Source organism: Paroedura picta, chromosome 5, assembly GCF_049243985.1.
Source record: "Paroedura picta isolate Pp20150507F chromosome 5, Ppicta_v3.0, whole genome shotgun sequence".
Classification (NCBI taxonomy): Eukaryota; Metazoa; Chordata; class Lepidosauria; order Squamata; family Gekkonidae; genus Paroedura; species Paroedura picta.
In genome coordinates this window covers 121,109,503-121,130,907 of record NC_135373.1, presented here as the reverse complement: position 1 = coordinate 121,130,907, position 21,405 = coordinate 121,109,503, and the positions used below count along the sequence as shown (strand labels likewise).

The 21,405-nt window shown below is 48.6% G+C and overlaps 1 protein-coding gene across 1 annotated transcript in view; it reads right to left on the bottom strand.

Moving 5' to 3' along the window:
* Window positions 1–21,405, bottom strand: part of USP6NL (USP6 N-terminal like) — a 116,176-nt gene that overhangs the window by 72,324 nt on the left and 22,447 nt on the right.

Below are 21,405 nucleotides of genomic sequence, written 5' to 3'. Positions count from 1 at the left end.
GCACCATAACAGGCTCTTCAATGAGCACCTAAGTCGAATCTGTCCTGATCGGGCCCCTGGTGCACAAGCCTAGTGCAAACATACATTACCTTTCTCGCCAAGTGCAGAAGACTTAAGATTAGACCAAAGGGACCAGGAACAGATACTATAATCACCTTCGCTGACCTGAGGTATACGTTTGACAATTCCTAGGAAAGGCATCTTATTTTTAGGCGACGAAGGGGACAGGCCCTGATTTGATTTTCTCCTCGAAGCACTGCATTTGCGGAGACCGTCCAGAAACGATGGACTTGTTTATTTCAGACCACCTCATTCAAATTCCTTCTGGCTTCCCCGTTTCTGTCACAGCATCACTCAGCCGCGTCCTCCGTCGTTCATCATCTCCGATATTGCATTCGGAACGTACATAATATCCCACGACAGCTACCGGCTGCCGCTCCGTAAAAGCAAAGACGGCCTTCCCCGGTGGCTGGTTGGGAAATTATTTGGGGGAACTGCATGGGAGGGGACCGAGTGTAATAAAATCAAGTGAATTCATGTCCCGCGATCCTTTACTATAGTGGTCCCCAACCACCGGGCCGCGGCTCCCTCTCCCCACCCCCACCCCGCAGTAAAAAACTTCCCAGGCCGCAAGCTTGCGGCCCGGAAGCTTCTTACTGTGGGAGGGGGGGAGAGGGAAGCAGGGCCGCGCATGCACGTATGCGCCATGCGCGGCCGAAATCGAGCATGCGCGACACTTCCGCGCATGCGCAAAAGTGCTGCACATGCGTGATTTCGGCTGCGCATGGCACATGCACGGCTGGGAAATCGCCTTCCCTGCTGCTGCTGGTCCCCAGCCTCAAAAATGTAGGGGACCACTGCTTTACCGGAGATAAAATGTCCACCCCTGCCACCAACCCCCCCTCCCTCCACCCATTTATACAGCCCGGCGACTTGCTTTGCCAAGTGATGACAATGTTAGCTGTTCAGCTGAGTCCATCTCTTAGCGATCCTATAGCTCAGCTGTCGCCACGGTTTTCAGCCTTGCACCGGTTCTTTGAGTTGGATAATGTTCTGGCCAGTGTCCATTTTGATCTCGTCTAACTACTGTGTTCTTTGGGGTGAGCATGAGCAAAATGTCTTTAAGAGATTTGCAAAGAACTAACAGAGCCTTACTCTCGTCCCAAGCTAGACTGATCTCACGGGTCTAGAAAGCTAAGCAGGATCGGCCTTGGTGAGTACTTGGGTGGGAGACCACTGAAGAAGTCCACGGTTACGACGCTGCAGCAAGCAGGATCCCCAGAATTTGGCTACGCCGCACCACCAAAGACCTCTTATCGATAAGGGTGAAGCAGCTACCGGTGAGCAAAGCCCTAGCCTTAGATAAGCAAATGATAGGGTTTTACCTGGATTTCCAGCCTTGCCGTACTAAAATAAAAGCTCAATACTGAATGAGCACGGTTGAAATGCAATGGAATTTCCCAAATATCTGCTCAAATCCAGTGAGAGGAGCCATTCCCCAAGATCAGCACGGTTCCCAGCAATTTATAGGGATGTTTATGCACTAACATTCCAATGGCTATGATTCTGGCTGTTTTTTAAAGCTATTTGACTGTTCAAAAGATGCAACCCAATTCCAGTGGCATCTTGAAAATTAAACATCCATTTCAGCATGAGATTTCATAGACCAGAGCTCTCTTTTTCAGACCTTCAGAAAACATCAACATGATTTCCTCTTCCTAACATCTGAAAAAGAGTTCCCTGACTCAAGAGGAATAAAGATTGTTTGTCTGTACTGGGAGGGAAGGGGCAAACTGTGGCTCTCCAGATGTCAGTGGACTACAATTCCCATGAGCCCCTGCCAGCTCGCACTGGCAGGGGCTCATGGGAACTGTAGTCCACAGACCTTAAGGTGCCTGCCCGCCTCCCCATGCACATCAGCTTTATTGAGCCCCAAAAGACGTACGCAGTTTCCCCCTTGCAATCGCCTTCCCCAGCCTTTTTGAGCCTGCAGGAACGTTTGGAATTCTGACACATGGTGGACACAACCACAAAATGGCTGCCACAAAATGACGGTTCGAAGAGGCGGAGCCAGCCACAAAATGATTCCGACAGCCTAACTTCAGTAACAGGGTATATTCCTGTGCTGTGCTAGTAGCTTCTGCCGAAGGAACGTTAAAAAAAGATCTGCACAGCCAAATCCCATCTCCAAAAGCCAACCCTGGGGTGCAAAAACCCTACCTGGCTTCACCCACTACCGAAAAATACTTGGCGGACACCATAAAAGACATTGGAGGGAACCCTGGCACCATCTTGGAAATCCCTGGCTCAGGATGTAACCACAACTGCCTTTCCTTCTGCAAGAAGGCACTGGAAGAAGTTTATTTTGAAGGCAACGTCTCTAGGGGCTAGCACAATTCCGCAGGGCCTGCAAAACAGAGCTCTTCCGCAAAACTTTCGGTTGAAGGCAATGAAAATAATACCACTGACTAGCCCTTTCCCATAGAAACCCCCTCCCCACCACCAGATATGCCCATCAAACACAGGCCAAGCTGATTTCTAGTCCATCAAAGAAGAGATAATTATATCGTTAACAGTTTAAACATTTAAAATGTTCGTAACATTAACGCATATTAAATTCAACTTTTTTGCACTGTACCGATGAACTAATACCGTAAACCGCCCTGAGCCGCAAGGGAGGGAGGGAGGTATAAAAATGAAATAAAATAGGATCAAAACCTGGCTTTACCAAACTCCCTCCCCACCCCCCACTTTAGAAAGAAGCCAAAGCAGAATTCTGCAGCTCGAAATGAGAGTTTACCCTTTCGGCTTGCTTTCCTCCTCCCGGCACGGATGCTGGTTACGGTTTTGGTCCTCATGGAGCGCGATAAGTCACCACATGCGGAAGAGGCCCACGAAATGTTCACACCGTTCGCCCGGCTACGGACAGGGAGGCGCAAGGTGTGTGTGTGTGTGTGTGTGGGAAATAACACTCCCCCCCCCTTGCTATCAAGAAGAGCCGCAGAGAACCCAATCGGTGCAGAGTCTGACGTAGCCGTGTGCCGATCGCAGGCGTTTTGAACAATGCTGCTATTTGTCCAAGGAAAAGTTGCCTTCCCCAAGTCCGGCCCACGTTGGGCATTCCGACTCGTAACAAGGTTTCAAAACAACGGCTTCCCGAGCAGCGGCATTATCAAGGAGGTCAGTGTTCCTATCGGGGAACGGCCCGGCATGTCCCTTGGCTGTGGAGCCTTTCAACCGTAAAGGGCTAAAAGGGGGACAGAGGATCAGAATGTTCCCGCTTGGTGTTTCGGGGAGGAAGGGGAGGGGGTGGTTTGCTTGAAACCGGTTTAACCCTTCTTGTAGAACAAAGAGGAAGCTATAGAGTTACAAAGCCGCTTCCTAGCTCTGTTTTGGCTGGAAGGAAGCGTGCATTCCGTATCTGGCCTGCTCAGTTGCGCAGGAGGGCCTGTTCTTAATATTTTTATTTTATGGGGAGCAACTGTTTGACTTCAAAAGGCCATGGGCCGGTGCTTTGGTTGGCATTACTTGGAGAGAGAATGAAACCCACAGGGCTGCACAATGAAGAGGATTTGTTAACTGGCTTCCTTGAAGTGGCTCAGTCACAATATTCAGAAACGGAGACATGAACCACCGTTATACAGGTGCACAAAATAAAATGCTCCAGCCCCAAAAGGTGAGCCACAGCCAGACTCAACAGAAAGACCATGCTGGTCCAAACAAGAGAGGGCCATGTTCTTATTTACTTTGTATAACCTCCGCTGCTGTCACCAGTGTGAATCCAAAGTGGCTTTATAATTATCCCCCCCCCCCCCCAGTTCTCTGTTTTATTCTCACAATAGCCCTGTGAGGTGAGGCCTTGGAGGAGGAGCTTGTCTCATGGCTTAAGTGCCACTCAGCGCCTAACACCCACTCAGGGAGGCTGTCCCGCCCCTGAGTGTCTCCTCTTCCAACCAGCTTGCCTGTTTGTCCAGCAAGCCAGCCAATCGCCTTCCGTCCCCCACTCCTGACCAGCCCCCCTCCTCCTTCCACTTCCCTCTGAGGCTCGGAGGCTGCAGATCCCTGCCATGTGAGAGGTGCCCCTGCCGGTGAATTCCCTAACAGCTGCCTGCGGCCTTTCCCGGTCCTGGGGGGAAGTGGGGGCCTTCTCCAGCATTCTTCCACCCCACCCCGCTAATCTAGCACCTGTTGTATTCCTGAATGCAACGGGCTTAGCCCCGAGTGTAGATATAAGAGTTAAAGGAGGTTAGCATATGCAGTGAGGTATGCTTACTACATTTAGGTTGCACCCTAAATTGAGCTTGGCCTTTTTAAATTCACCAAAGTCAATAAGCTCCGAAGGGTGGAACTCTGTTTAGGATTGCAGTGCCCATCTCCGATCCACCAACGCAACTTGCAAGCAGCATCAGAAGATGAAATTAATCCCAGGACTGCTACCCTGGGACAGATCTCCTAGTAGGGATGCCAGCCTCCATGTGGGACCCAGGCATCCCCTGGAAGTACAGCTCATCTCCAGATTACAGCTTGGCTCCCTTGGGGACAATGGCTGATTTGGGACTGGCACTATACCCCATCGAGGACCCTGGCCTTCTCAGGCTCCAGCCCCAACTCTCCAGGCGTTTCCCAAACTGGAGCTGGCAACCCTATCCCTCCCCCTTCCACCAGTGGCCCAGGAGGACCAGACGACATCAAGGGGTTAACTGCCTACCAAGAATGAAGTCACTCGACTCCACAGAAGTCTGGCCTCACTTCCTGCTTTCATATTTATGTTTACATATTTATAAAATCGCCCTTCTGTACTTTCTAAAAGATTACCATGATAAGCAAAACAGGAACACAGCTAGGTTTACAAGATTCTTCCTGCCTGGCTTATCTCGCACAGATCTGAACTTGATCGCTTTCCAAGGAAACCACGTGACAAAGATGAAAAACTGGTTGTTGTGGTTAGTCCAGCCGTGGCCTGGTCATTTTCGTCCCTGACATTCTGCCTGTAACCGTAGCTGGCATCTTCAGAGGTAGGACTAGGCAAGACAGGAATCTCTTTGAGTCCTACCTTCAAAGATGTGAAATGTCCAGGACTACCACTAACAGACAACAGCCAGGCAGACCGGAAAACCCGCAACGCTCCTCTGACTTTGGCCATGAAAGCCTTCAACAATTCAGGGATGAAAAAAATCATACCTATTGCATGCATGTCTACTCATCTCGGGACACATCTCGGGACCAGATCCTGCCTTTCTTCAATGTGGCAATCATAACTCCTTACCTCACTACTAGGGGTGAGCGTTTTGGCTGCCTTGGCGATCACCGAAGGCCAAGGCGGCCAGTGCCACAGAGGGGTGGCTGCGACATGCCAGCTGGCACCCGCACGCAAGCACAGAGCTATGCGCCTTCGTGCGGCCACCAGCTGGCATGCCACCGCCACCCCTCTCCTCCATGGCTCTAGCTGCCTCAGGCTTCAGTGATCACCAAGGTGGCCAAACCATGGTGAAGCGCTCACCCCTGCTCACTACCAGCTAGGGTTCCAGACCCCCGGTGGAAAGGGATATCCTCACTACCAGGACCAGGACCAGGACCAGCCCCCAACTGTCAATCAGCTGGCCCGTGAAAGAAAGTAATGCCATCACATCAGTGACGTCCGGCCCACCACCTGAAATTTGGGTAAAAGCTATGGTACAAGTCGATTCCGCCCCACTGTCAGACTCGAACTGAAAAAGTGTCTCAGGAGCTGAATCAAAAGCTCTCAGCGGTTCTCAACCTGAGGATCACAATCCCCATGGGGGTCGATCAACCCTTTTCCCAGGGGTCGCCAAGGCTGCTGCAGCTGCCGCAGCTGCATCGCCACCACAACCGCGCCGCCAGCCGCAGCGACCCAGAGGGGGTCGCGGCATTAAGAAGGTTGAGGACCACTGCTCCAAACGGATGCAAGAGATGATATGGGAACGCCATAAACTATTGGGGGGGGGGGGTTGTAGGTGAATGGAAGGTGAAGCTGTGTTTATAAACAAGGAAAGGCAGAGATTGAGATCTACCGGGGGGTGGGAGGGGGAGAGAAGATGCGCTTCTGCCCAGAATCAAATATCACAACAGCACCAGGTGGACGGTTCTGAGATTCCCTGGGAGATTGTGCATATTAGATTGAAGCGAGACAGAGATGCATAGATCTAGAAGCCGGCCTCCCAGACAATTCAATAACGTGTTCCCAGCAAATGTCATCAACCAGAGTGTTGGCACGTCCGGCCGTCGGAGGCCTCCCTCCAAGCTGGCACAGAAGGCGGGAGGTGTTCACTAAATTAAAGATGAGTGTCTTGGACCTCGTTCGCATGTCATGACAAACATCCATCTGCGAGGAGAATACAGCTCGCTCTAGCCCTGAGCCCTCCCTGCCCTCTCCCTCATGCACATGGCATAGCTGGCTTTTGGGGAAACCCCGAATCAAGCTGCCGTCCCTCTTGGACTGCAGATGCTCTGGGTATGCTTGAGAGCCAGCACGGTGTGGTTGTTAAGATCTGATCTGGAGAAACAGGTTTGATTCCCCGCTCCTCCATGTGCAGCCAGCTGGGTGACCTTGGGCTAGTCACAATCCTCTTAGAACTGTTCTCATAGAGCAATTCTGTCAGAGCTCTCTCTCAACCCCATCGTCCTCACGGGGGGGGGTCTGTTACGAAGAGAGGGAGGGAAAGATATTTATATGCTGCTTTGGCCTCCTTTGGGTGGTGAAAAGTGAGGTATAAAAAACCCAGCTCTTCTTCCCCCCTCTTGACAAACTGGGTTTCTGAATATTGATTACATGCAGGTCTAGAATTATGTCTGGTGCAAAATCAGCAAAAAAAAGTTGCACTTACTTGTAGCTATTGTTCATTGAGTGTATTCTGTGCCGACACGCACAGGGACTGTGCCTGAACAGATCTGCCATTGAAGAAACTTTGACAGCTAAAATCCTCTAGGGGGCACTGCACACTGGAGCCAGAAACCTGTCCAGAGCCAGAACATGAAGTGGGACAACAGGGAGGGTGTGTGTGCCTGCATAGAAGATACTCAATGAACAATAATTGCAGGTATGGGTCACAGAAATTTGTTTTTATATATGACAATGGTAGCAAGATTATTGAAAGATGTGACATGACCCACAATAGAGGAATTCTTGATGAAGATGATGGAATTTGTACAAAGAAAAAAATGACCACTCTCTGGTCATTTTAACTGGAGATGCCTGGAACTTTCTGCATGCAAAACAGAAGCTCTTCCTCTGAGCCACAGCTCCTTCTCTGAAGGTGTGAAAATTCAGCTGCACGGTAGCCTGGAGCCCTGTTTGCTTTCTTGCACTTCTGCAAAAACCAGCCTAGGTACCCAAGAGGATGCTAGAGATGATAACACGGCTGCCTGGGATGAAGGTTCTACAATGCAGGTATTTAACTAATGAAAGCAGATCCAGCCCACACAAGAGTACAACCGCCTTGGCTTAGCAATTCAACAACAATAACAACAACAAAAAAAAGCTGTTGCAACAAAGCCAGAGCAGCCTTGTGCGTAATCCACCTGGCAGAGGGACAAAAATTCATCTGTAGTCCTTGGAATGCAACTCCAACCTGCTCAACGAGAGCAAAAGCAAAACACACACATTCGGCCCGAGTCGAACGCTGGGGTTTTCGATGCCTCCGGACCCGCCGTGCTTGCATGAGAACCTGCTCGCTGACTCTCCCCGCAGCAGAGATTAGGTCACCCGTTCCAACTTCACCCGCTGTGGGCGTCACCGGCGGCTGCCCGCCTGAAAACTTTGCCCTCCTGTCTCTGAAACACACCGAGGAATGAATGGGCCTTTGATGAAGTCACCGAGTATCGCTTCCTGGTATTGCCTTCCGCGTAAAGAAACGAGCCCGGCTGCCAGCTCCGAGACTGGAAATCAGACCAGTCGCTGTGTAAAAAACAAGCAAGCACCAAGATCGGTCGGCTTGTGGGCAGGTTAGTACAAGTCCGGAAGGAGTTCTAAAAAAATACGATTGGTCATTTCGGAGATCACCCCCCCCCCCTCATCTACTTCCTTGGCAAAAGTGAGCTGGGCTGAGTCTCTGGATGCCCAGAGCTCTCTACAGATTAGGCAGGCAGAGTCCTGAGTGAGGTTGCCAACCTCCAGCCGGTGGCTGGAGATCTCCTGGATTTGCAAGCCGTCTTCAGTTGACAGAGATCAGATCACCTAGAGCAGGGGTAGTCAACCTGTGGTCCTCCAGATGGCAGGGGCTCATGGGAAACGCTGGGAATTGTAGTCCATGAACATCTGGAGGACCACAGATTGACTACCCCTGACCTAGAGCAAAGCGCCGTTTTGGAAAGTGGACTCCACATCATTGTATATCATTGAAGACCCTCCCCAAGCCCCACCCTCCTCAACCTGCCCTGCTTCGTATTCCTTTACCCAGCAAGGCCTTTCTGTCAAAGATGTCCTTTGGCAAGCGGGTGAAATGGCATGGCACCACTACACATGTGGTTTGCGATGAGAGGTTGACTTTGTGCAAGAAAAGATTTGTCCTCCGGTACTTGTGAAAGAGACCTCTCATTTTCCAGTAAAGGTTGGAAGTCACTGATGATGTGTTGACCTGTTTAGAGTTGCGAGCTGCATGCTGACCACTAACGGTGTTCGGTTATTGTCTCTATGTCCCAGGCATCAAGTTCCAGCTCTGCCTTGTGTTGCTAATAGCCACGGGTACATCTCTGCCGTATACGTTTATTCGATCCTCTCTTACATCGACGACATTTGATATTTCAGATGTTTTATATTTTAGGTACATGCAATCCCATCCCTACTATTCTGCATGCTGCTCATGTCACACTTCGGTCTGCAGAAATTTTCCTTTCATAAACAATTCGGCAAACAAACCCTAATTCAATGCTCCACTTTTATGTCCTTTTTTTCCCAGGGGCTGTCATCGGCGAGTTGCTTAGTAATATTTTATGAGCAAAGGGGCTCTGAATGTTTTACTTGCCCAAAGATACAATGGCTCCGTGCAAAAAGTCATTCCAACACTTTAGGAAACACAAGAATTACAGCCCTCCAAAGAGACCTACAGACACCAGCGTAGAACGTTCAGGAAATTAAATTACAAGTCATAAAGATGGCAGCCAAGCAGGAGTTGAAGACGTAAAATCTGCATAGCTAAGAGCTTGATAAGAAAGTCAAAAACCTGTCCTTGCATATGGATTTTTACCACACCGGTAGTTAAGAGCAGAGTTGGATTCCCTGCTCCTACACAAGCCATCTGGGTGACCTTGGGCTCATCACAGCCCTGATGGTGCTGTTCTCACAGAGCAGTCTCTCAGCCTCTCTTCCCTGTCTGTTGTGAGAAGAGGATGGAGAGGGGATTGTAAGCTACTTTAAGACTCCTTTGGGCAGTGAAAAGCGAGATATAAAACCAGCTCTTCTTTTTCATTACAATCCTGATTGCAATCCTGATATTTAAGGACAATGTTTCCATCGTTATAGGACAAAGAGAAAGAGAAGAAGATGAGTTGCTTTTTATACCCTGCTTTCCGCTACTTGAAGGAGTCTCAAAGTGGCTTACCCTTCCTCTCCCCACAACAGACAACCAGTGACGTAGGTGGGGCTGAGAAAGTTCTGAGAAAACTGATTGGCCAAAGGTCACCCAGCTGGCTGCATGTGCAGGAACGGGGAATCAATCCTGGTTCTCCAGGTCCAATCCCCTCTATCATCACTTAATGGCCAGACAGAAACAGAATAAAAGCTGGGGGTTTGTACCCTGTTTTTTACTAACAGGAGTCACAGGAGTGACTATCAGGAGTGTCTTACAATCTTCTTCCCTTCCTCTCCCAACAATACAGACCCTGTGAGGTGGGTGAGGCTGAGAGAGCTCTGAGAGAACTGGGACTAGTTCAAGGTCACCCAGCTGGCTGCATGTGCAGGAATAGGGAACCCAAACCCAGCTCTCCAGGTTAGTGTGCTGCTCTTAACTACTACACCAAGTTGGCTCTTTAAGACACAGGTTTCTAGTGGTCAGAGCCATTGTTATTGTTATTGTTATTGTTATTGTTATTATTATTGATTTGATTTGTGTGACTGCCATTCTCGGAAACCAGCTTGCGGCGGTTCACAATATTTCAATACAAATACAGTACATTAAAAACCATTAAAATTCCTCATTAAAACCCTATAAACAATTACTTTACACAGAGAGTGATGAAAATGTGTATTACTCTGCCAGAGAATGCCTTTAGGGTTGCCAGGTCTGGCTTGGGAAAGACCTGGAGACCTGGAAGGTGAAGACAGGGGAGGGGAGGGACCTCTGCAGGTATAATACCATGTGGTCCTCCAGATGTCCATGGACTACAATTCAGGTCCATAGACATCAGGAAGACCACAGGTTGACTACCCCTGATGACTACCCACCTGTCCAAGTAGGCATTTTCTCCAGGGAAATTGATTTCTTTTGTCTGGAGGCCAGTGGGAGATTCAGGGTGAATGGGGATTAACCACCTGGAGGTTGACGTAAACAGCCATAGAAGTTAAACCATCCTTTATTTTGAAAATTTGTGAGCCACATTCAGAACGAGGCCAGGATCTCCACTGATTTCAGGGTGAACTTTCCTCTGGAGCTCTTGCCCTGAGATAGACAGATGACAGACAAACAAATTTTGTAACATCTGTAAATAAATCAAACAAACATGTTTCACTATCTTGCCCTTAATTGGCACCCTCCCTTATTAGAAGTAATTTTCATACATTCTAACAGCGTGCCTATTTCCTTCAATTATTTATGCAATGCTTAAAATATAATAATATCATTAGGTATTAACCGGGGGAAATTTCATATCACCATACAAACGTGTAAATCCATTCTTAAAATAGTATCAGACACAAAATTAGAATTAATGAAAATTACTTCTGATAAGGTAGGATAACAGTAATGGACATGAGGAGTGAAAAGTATTTTATTCGATTTGTTTGCAAATGTTACAAAATCTGTGCATGTGTGTATATATCTATATTTATCTCAGGGGGAGAGCTACTGAGGAAAGTTCACCCTGCAAACAAGTGGAAATCCAGACCACATTCCATCTCCTGCTTGCAAATTTGCAAAATAAAGAACAGTTTAGCATCTGCTTTCTACATCTTCTGGGACACGGTTGGCTGGCGGGGTTTCTTTGTTGGTTGCCACCTAGAGGTTGGCAACTCTAGCATGTATCCCACTCTTTCCCACCTCGGGCCGACTGGCCCGCTGCACCCTTTCCTTTAGAGGCAGGACAGGAAGATGGGGCGGCCATCTCCTGCTTGCACAGCCGCTGATCTTTGCCTCCTTCACAGAGACTCTCTCTCGTCCGTCTTAAGATACCCGCACCAGCTGCCTCCTGGCTTCCAGGCGTGGTTCGAATCACCGGTTACGACCTTTAAAGTCCTGAACAGTTGGAGACCGGGGTCCTGAAAGGACTGCTTGTCCCCAAGTATGCCTGCTTGTCACCCAAGATCATCTTCACAGGAGCTTTGCTAGAGCAGAAGGTTCTTTGCAGAGGAAAGCATCGTTAGGAGCCGAAAGGACCTTCAAGATCTGACCCATAAGCGTTGGAGAGGAGATAGAAAGGAGGACGTATAGGGGAAAGGGTCACTTGGCATGCTTCTTTCTTCTGTCAGCCTTTCTGCCTTGGAGAAAGCACTAATCCAGGGGTCAACAACACGATGCTCACTCCCACCGAGGGGTTTGTTTTTGTTTTTAAAGAAACGAGAGGAACCAGGTAGCGCTTTTCTCCAACCAGGCTTTGGATTGAGGCCTAAAAGCACTGTTGAAGTTAGCTGGCCTCCCTATGAATCTCCCAATTATACATCACCTGGGGCCAGTAGGACCCCTAGAATCTTTAAACCGCTCTGCGGGAGAGGTAAGAATAAAACGCAAAGGGCAATGTGGGAGGAGAAAGGGGTGGGGCGAGTCCGGGATAAAAACTCAAAGGGGCCAATCAGGAGCCGTGAAGCAGCTCCTGATTGGCCCCTCCGAGTGTCACTCCAGGAGGTGAGGGGGCCGTGGGAAGAGCCTTCGCTGCCGGGAAAGGAGTAAAGATGCGGCGGCCCTGCTCCTTTCCCGCCGCCAAAGCCGGGACATCAGGGGGGAGAGTGGAGGAAAGGCTTTGGCGCGGCGAAAGGAGCATGCTTCCAGGGGGGGCGGGAAGCCCATGCAATAAACTCAGGGGAGGAAGCCATCTGATAAGCAAACCAGGCTGAGCCAAGACAACATACCAGAGCGGTGCTCTCAGCCTATAAACCAGCAAGACGGACAGAAACACACCCAGTTAATATCTTGGCGAAGGATCCGGTTTCTGTGTTTCCTCATGAATGTGGCATCGCTACAGCTTTCTTATCCTGTCCTGCCCAACTATCAAGTTTACCAAGAGCCTTTTCCCATGTCAATACAAGAAAAACTCGAGATGCTTACGGACCCATGACGACCCTAAGAAGTAAGACCTCAAAAACACCACATTTAAAATGAAACTACTTTCTTCATTGTCTCAACGTTCACATTGTTCCAGTCTTCATGCCTGCATTCGAAGAATCACCTTATCTGTTACAGCTTGCGCTGTTAATATTTGGGCAAGAGATAGGTGGGCGGGGACTGTCCGGACTTCATTTCCGGACAGCGGGCCAATTGGGATGTACACAGCTGGGAGGACAGCCTGTGCTCCTCCCTGGGCTGAGAAGCTGTCCTATGGCCTCGTGGGTATGCAGGGCCCAGACAAGTGGCAGCTGGAGGGCTGTGGAGGGGCGAGAAGTTTCCGCTGTCACTCCACCCAACCACACAAAGCCCCACCAGGGCTCAGGCGGGGCTTTGCAGGGCCGCACTGGGTGCTGGCCGGAGGGCTGGTGGTGGGGGAACTGGGAGTTCCTGCCTGCCCTCCTCTACCGCTAGCACCTGCTGCATTTAGTCCTGCAACGGGCTTTAAGCCTAGTAATGAATAATGATGGGGATTCTCAGACTTTTACCAGAACGGAAGACATTTTTACTGAATTCTAACCTAGCTGTAGGAGACAAATCTATCGTGTTATCGATTTCTTGAAGCAATGAAAAAATGACTTGTCTCATAACAGTTCACGAATTTGAGTCAGCCCGTTTCAGACAAAGTGTAGGAATTTGTCTGGGGAAGACAGACGGAACTTTTCACGACATCCTAATTTAAAGGAAGAAACCCACTCGGCTCTTAACATTTCCAAGGCTGCGATTTATGGTGCCTTGCGACAAACCCAGCTAGTCTTTTAAATAATATTTAGAGCGGTGTGATGCTTTTAAAGTTGTAGAGGCTGACAGGGCGTCTACGTTAAAAAGAGTTATTTCCAACAAAGCTAACCTGCCACCACAAACAGGATCCATAGCACCGGCTTGTCACCAGACAACTCCCAGTTTAATATTATACAGAATTCTTCCTGCAGTAAACTGGGTAAGCTATCTAGGCTACAAACTGGTGGTGCGGCAAAAATAGTGTTCTCGTATCGTGCAAAAGGGCGTGAACCGATGTTTCCGGAGAGCAGGCGACCAAGGAGCAAATCATGGAACAGTCTAAATGTTATCCAATGGACTGGCAAGGACCACTAGTTTGATCTCATCAGATCTCAAAAACTAAGCAGGTCTTTATTGGGACTAAAGAATACCAGGGTACCAGGGAGGCAGGCAAAGGTAAACCTCCTCTGAATGTCTCATGCCCTGAAAAATTTATGGCTGCCTTTCTCATCGGGGCTTCCCGATCGCGTGGGTGTTAATTTTTTATATTTTGTAAGTAAAACTTAAATTGTTAGACATTAATCAGGTGATATGACCGTATAGGGTCATGTTGACCTGCATCTCCCTCTCTCTCTCCCCTGCCTCAATGGCCAATGGAGGGCCTGGAGGGGTGGGAAGAGGAGGGGCCACCGGTGGGTGTGTCCACAGCTCTGCTTCCCGACCATATTCCGCACGATCACAGATCGAAGCCTGGAGAATGTTTCAGGGGGTTCTCAATGGCAAAAAAGTTGAGACTGCTTCCATGGAGGCATCCCAACAAGGGGCTCGTAGCAGTCGTCGACAGAATAAATAGAAAAACAGTAACCATGCACATCTTGTTTTGATAAGATCATATTATGACAGGCTCATAACTGACGCCTGACTTAGCCTCTGGTGGTAAATGAGAATTACTCCCAGGTCGCTGGGTATGGAAATGTCTATAAATTAGAAGGGGGGGGGTGTCTCTTCTTCTATGCCACACACACAGCAGGAATTAATATCAAACAAGAAGGCCAACAAAGTTATTACACTCTAGTAATTTCAGTGGGGTTATTTTTAAAGGCTGCAGTATTGTTTAGCTGTCACTCAAAGGATTCAACTCCACATACCTCTTTGGCGAGATCTCTTGTCTATGTCAGGGGTAGTCAACCTGTGGTCCTCCAGATGCCCATGGACTACAATTCCCATGAGCCCCTGCCAGCAAACGCTTGTAGTCCATGGACATCTGGAGGACCACAGGTCAACTACCCCTGGTCTATGTTACAGCTCACCAGTTTGCTCCATTTATTTATTATGAATGAATGAATGAATGAATGAATGAATGAATGAATGAATGAATGAATGAATGAATGAATGAATGAATGACAGTGACACCTCATCCTGGCCGCCTTGTTTTGCAAGAAAACAACATTATTAACAGAACAGAACCCCTGGATAGAGGTCCTTATCTAATCTAATCAATCTAATCAAATTCTGCAGGGCCCCAGTTTTCCTGAGATACGGTTCCAAGTTGATTCATTTGAAATGTGGTGTTGGAAGACAGCTTTAGGGCACGGTGGCCTGCCAAAAAGACAAATCAGTGGGTTCCAGATCAAATCAAGGCAGAATTCTCCCGAGACGCTAAAAATGAGGGGATCGTATTTTGCTCACAATTTGTGTAGACGAGGCCAGCTGGAAAAGACAATAAGGTTAGGAAAAGTGGAAGCCGGCTTGGTGTAGGGATTAAGAGTGCCGTTTTCTAATCTGACGAGCCAGGTTTGATTCCCTGCTCCCCCACATGCAACCAGCTGGGTGACCTTGGGCTCGCCACGCCACTGAAAAAACTGCTCTGACCAAGCAGGAATATCAGGGCTCTCTCAGCCTCACCCACCCCACAGGGTGTCTGTTGTGGGGAGAGGAAAGGGAAGGTGAACGTAAGCCATTTTGAGACTCCTTTGGGTACAGAAAAGCAGCATAGAAGAACCAACTCTTCTTCTTCCTCAGTAATATCAGGGCTCTTTCAGCCTCGCCTCCCTCACAGGGTGTCTGTTGTGGGAAGAGGAAAGGGAAGGCAATTGTAAGCCCCTTTGAGACTACTTCTGGTAGAAAAGCGGAATAAAATAACCAACTCTTCTTCTTCAAAAGAGGAAGATCCGTCAAGCAAACCATGGCTCTCAGTCTGCAAGATCTGAGCTGAGCTGTTACTGATAGGATTGATGGCCACACACACATGCACTCTCTTTTTTAAAAAGCAGAGATTAGTATCAACGACATTTACAAATACCTTCCCCTTCCTCTCCCCGCAACAGACATCCTGTGAGGTAGGCGGGGAGGAAACAGCTCTAAGAGAACTGCTCTGTGAGAACAACCTAAGAGAGCTGAGACTGGCTCTGACAGAAACTGGCCTGCGGCAACAGCTCCAAGAGGACCGTGACTAGCCCAAGGTCACCCAGCTGGTTTCATGGGGAGGAGGAGGAGGAGGGAAATCAAACCCGGCTCTCCAGATGACAGGCCGCTGGTCTTAACCGCTACACCAAGCTGGCTCTCCACTTGGTCAAAGACATCACCAGGAATTTAATTATGAAAGAGACTGTTAGAAAAAGAAACAGGAAAATTCCTTTCCTTCTTGCTGGGGATAATTTAAAAAAAATAAAACTACTTCTTTCCAAGAAGAGCAGATTCCTTTGAAGACTTGTGTTGGTTTTTAGGTTTGAGGAGGTTTTTTAAATTCTGGAAATAAACTGTTCTTCCCTAATAAGGAACTCTCTTGAACCAAAGGGGTAGAAAGCACGCAACATAAAATTACACAGCGATACCTTAAGCTCTTCTGCCAGGCTTCTGGATGAGGGCAGGTTAAGGAGGAGAACTTAGATCCAACCTCTGATCTTCTCCAAGGATATCCAGCTACATCTCCCTGGGTAGGTGGCTTGGCAGACGGGGATGAGGAGGGTTTTTATGGGGACTGGGAGGTTGTTTTATGCTTATTAGGATATTTTGTATTGTTTTAAACTGTTGTGAGCCATCACGAGCTGGCTGGGCCAACATATAAATATCTGTTCCATCTGTTCCATGTAATATATATCTGGTAAGGCCTTGGAGGAGGAGCTGGTCTCATGGCTTAAGTGCCACTCATTGCTTAACGCCCACTCAGGGTGGCTACCCCGCCCCTAAGTGCCTCCTCCTCCAACCGGCTAGTCTGTCTGTTCAGCAGCCAGCCAATCACCTTCCATCCGCCACTCCTGACCACCCCCTCCTCCTTCCACTTCCCTCCGAGGCTTGGAGGCTGCAGATCCTGCTGTATGAGAGCTCCCCCTGCTGGTAAGTGCCCTAGCAGCTGCTTGCAGCCTTTACAGGTTCTGGGGAGGCTGTCTGCAAAATTCTTCCACCCCAAACTAGCACCCATTGTATTCCTGAATGCAACGGGCTTGGCCCCCAGGTAAGCAATAAATAAATGAAATAAAAATAAATACTAATATTCCTTTTTGCCAGTCCTATGGCTATTGTATCTACTGCCCTCCAGCTTCATTGGATGCCCCGAGTTCTAATATTTGAAGAGAGAGAGAAAATTCTTCCTATACCTCTTGGAGGACATCTGTGGCTTTCACTGCACAAAATAGAATCATAGAATAGTTCTGTGTCACAAAAAGTTCTGTGTCACAAACTTGTGCATCATTTATGAACCAATTAATGAGTAACAGCCCCAATACTGATCTGTTGGGATCTGTTAGGGGAAGACAGGCAATATGGCAGAAGCTACAGAAACTGAGGCACCTAAGGTCCTTAGGTGAGTAGATGTCTTAAGGTGAGTAGATGTCTTAAATTTATCTGCTACTTGACTTCTATGTTTGATATGGAAGAACATGGCTACCCCTATGGAATCATTTCCCGTTTCCTTAGTTTTTTTTATGAGATGCTTACACCTTGCTTCTCGCCCCAATATGGACTGAAGGCAGCTCACGACGCCCTTCTCCCCGCCTCCTTGTCCCAGCGGAGAATGAGTGACTGGCCCAAGGTCACTCAGCAAGCTTCCGTGGCAGTGAGGATTCGAACGCAGAACTCCCAGAAACTGTTTCTGCATCCCAGTGAGAGCCAAACGGCCAAATTAGGGTTCTTGGGCCCAGCCCCAGTGAATCACACTGATAGAAAAACCCGTTTATATTTTTACTGCAGAAGAAATATAAACACAGGGGAGTTCCCAAATCTATTCAGAGACCAGGGTGACATAGTGTTAAATACAGGTTGGAAGGTTACAATCATTTTCTTTACAGCCACAACCCTGCACGATATATAAACAATACATGTTCATTAGCTGTACATGAACAATATCAAGAACATAAGAACATGATATAAGAACATGATATAAGAGCCCTGCTGGATCAGAACAGTGGTCCATCTAGTCCAAAATCCTGAGAACATCCAAATAGCTCTGCTGGATCAGACCAGTGGTCCATCCAGTATCCTGAGAACATCAGAAGAGCCCTGCTGGATCAGACCAGGGGTCCATCTAGTTCAGCTTCCTAAGAACATCCGAATAGCCTTGCTGGTTCAGACCAGGGGTCCATCTAGTTCAGCTTCCTAAGAACATCAGAAAGAGCCCTGCTGGATCAGACCAGGGGTCCATCTAGTCGAGCATCCTTAGAACATAAGAAGAGCCCTGTTGGATCAGACCAGGGGTCCATCTAGTCCAGCATCTTAAGAACATCAGAACAGCCCTTCTGGGTCAGACCAGGGGTCCATCTACTCCAGCATCCTAAGAATGTAAGAAGAGCCCTTCTGGGTCAGACCAGGGGTCCATCTTGTCCAGCATCCTAAGAATGTAAGAATAGCCCTTCTGGGTCAGACCAGGGGTCCATCTACTCCAGCATCCTAAGAATGTAAGAAGAGCCCTTCTGGGTCAGACCAGGGGTCCATCTAGTCCAGCATCCTGAGAACATCAGAACAGCCCTTCTGGATCAGACCAGGGGTCCATCTAGTCCAGCATCCTAAGAATGTAAGAATAGCCCTGCTGGGTCAGACCAGTTGTCCACCTAGTCTGGCATCCTGTCTCACACAGCAGCCAACCAGTTCTCCTAAAAAGAACATGAGCCCTACTGGATCAGACCAGTGACCGATCTTCTCCAGGATCCTGTCTTATACAGTGTCAAGCCAGTTCTTCTGGAGGGCCAACAACAGGGCATAGGGGCCGAGGCCTTCCCCTGATGTCGCTTCCTGGCTCTGGGATTGAGAGTCTGAGTGCCTCTGAATGTGGAGGTTCCCCTTGGTCACCATGGCTAATCCTCTTTGAAAGCTCTTTATTCCTATGGCCATTACTACACCCCCTGGCAGAGAACGCCATATTTGAATCACCCTCTGTGTAAAGTGGTGTTTCCTTTTGTCTGTCCTGAACCTACTGCCCATCCATCTCATTAGACAGGTTCTAGTATTTTGAGAGAGGGAGGAAACGTCATACCAGAAGATCACCCCTTTGCAAATATTATTTTGCTAAGAGATTCTGTTTATATTAGCCTCTTCCTTCACGCCCAGCCTCTCCTATTCAGTTTCTCAGTTCTGTTTGCTCCCAGTCAACAGAACGGCAAAAATGCGCTAGAAATACAGAGCTCTACATGGAAGGCCGTGTATTAAAATGCCATTGTTTGCGCATAAGAATTAGTTGTGTAGATAGAGACTCCCAAGACTCATTTGGGAAGTATTTCAAAGCAAACAATGATACTTCTACTAATAAGAAAACAGACGGATTTGCATCAAATGCCTTACTTAAACTGTCAAGCAGAACATACATTGGAACCAAAATTAGAAAAGTAAATCTTCTAGTTCTCTTTCATCAGCCACAACCCAGCGGAGGGTGGAAATGATACATTTCTCTGGTTGCTTCCGGGGAAGGGATTCAGAGGTGACATCATGCCTCTCTAGGAATCACCGGAACGTCTGTGGTTTTGCCACAGAGTCAGCAGTGATCCCTAGAGAGGCATGATGTCACTTCCGGGTTTTCCCCGGTAGGGACCAATGCCCTTGCACGGATGGCAAAAAAAAGCACACACACCACATCCCTGCCATGCTTCAGCTCTTACTGGTTGTGAACTCGGGTCATTTGGCTGGCCGTGGAACACAGACGTGGAGAGATAAGGCCCCAGACCAAATTCAAAAAATTACAAGTAGAGACGTGTCATCAGAGCTGGATCGCATACACCCAAGGAGTTCTCAAGGGATACAGTGTCAGAGCAGGGTAGTGGTTAGATTTTTCAGACCAGGCTCTGGAAGACGTGAGTTCGAATCCCTGCTCCGCCACGGACGCTTGGTGGGGGACCTCGGGCCAGTCACACACATACATGGTTTGCTTACCCTACCACACGGGGCTGTTGTGAAGATAAAATGGAGGAGAGGGAAATTACATACACTCACGGAGATACACACAAAGAGAATAAATACATGTGAAATTGCTGATTCTTCTACTGAAAAACAGCCAACACCACACTGCTAAAAAAAAGAAGAAGAAGAAAAGGGAGGGGACGGGAATCTAAGGCAGGCAGGAAGTTGCAGGGTCAGCCTTTCCCAGATGAACTTGCAGATGCCATGAAAAATTCTTACACATTTGCAAAACAGGCCTTTCTGAGGAAGAATCCAAGTCCCTTCTGCAAGGTTCCACCTCTCCCAACGATTCTGAATTTGGTGTGCCCAGCAATGTGGCTGGAGAGATTTTGGGGGATACTCAGCTCAGACACCGGTGACATTGCACTGGCGCAAGGCACATCTCGCTCATCCCAAAGACTCCTCCACTGGCTGGCGGATGCGGTCATAAATTGAGTACCCATGCAAGCCTTGGACTTTGCTAAAGGGATTGGCCCCACCCCTCACAAGAAAATCCCAAAGGTTAGCAGGCACAAGGGGGCAAGTCCAGTCATTTATTAAGTTCATTTGTACCCCAACTTTCTCAGAGTGGGGACCCCACAGTTTAGTCTCGCGCCAACCCTGTAAAGTAGGCCATGCTGAGAGCGCTACCAAGCGGATTTCTAGGGGAGAACTGAGATTCCAACCTGGGCCTTCCAGACCCTAGACCAGGGGGAGTCAACCTGCGGTCCTCCAGATGTCCATGGACTACAATTCCCATGAGCCCCTGCCAGCATTTGCTGGCAGGGGCTCATGGGAATTGTAGGCCATGAACATCTGGAGGACCACAGGTTGACTACCTCTGCCCTAGACCACGCTGGCTCTTAGGACCAAAAGAAGTAGAAAACAGCAGACTGGATTAAACTGGACAGCAGGAGCCTTCACCCGACACATATGGCTCCAAGGATCTGCAGGGGAACCAGCGCTGTTTAAAGGGGTTTCCAAAGGATTTAGCGTTGGCCAGTGAACAGTGAGGAAGGCCAATTGGGCTACCAGAGCTCAAACATTCTGCCATGCTACCGGGGCAGAGCTACCTTTCAAACGGTCTGCTCTCTTGCTGAAGCAGACCAGAAACAAAATATGCTCTCTCCCAGAGACAGACCGGATCAAAGACAGCCTCCTTCCCTCCGCGTTCCATCTGCCCTCTGAAAAGGTCATGCCCAGACTGTGAATTCTGCAGAATATTCCGGCTGGGAAAACAGGACGCTGGATGATACGGACCTTTGGTCCGACAGGCAGGCGGGCCCTTCTTAGGTTTGCCACCCCTGCGAGCTCCGACTGGAAAGAATCCAACCCAACGGGACCTGAAACTTGAGGGGCTGGAGGTGGTGGCGATCCATCAACAGACATTCTACTAAGAATATTTCACGTATTTGCGGGCAATGTGGAGTCCTGCTCCGATGACTTTTTAAAAACCTGGAAATCCCCTCCCCCATAGAAAGGGGGGAATGACTGTGGTCATGTCAATCACTCTACCCCATTTAGCATTGTGGAATCTCTGTTCCAAGGTGCTCCCCTCCTCTCAGAATTCTAAATCTTTACCTGCAAGATAAAATCCAGAGCCCAGTCGCACCTTTAAGACCAAGAAAGATTTATTCAAGGCGTGAGCTTACGAGTGCAAGCCCCCTTCCTCAGACTAGTGCTTGCACTCAAAAGCTCACGCCTTGAATAAATCTTGGTTGGGCTTAAAGGTGCGACTGGGCTCTGATTTTATTGTGCTATTTCAGACCAACACGGCTACTCATTTGAATCTTTACCTGCAAGGACATGCACAAATTCCCAAAAGCAAGGTGTA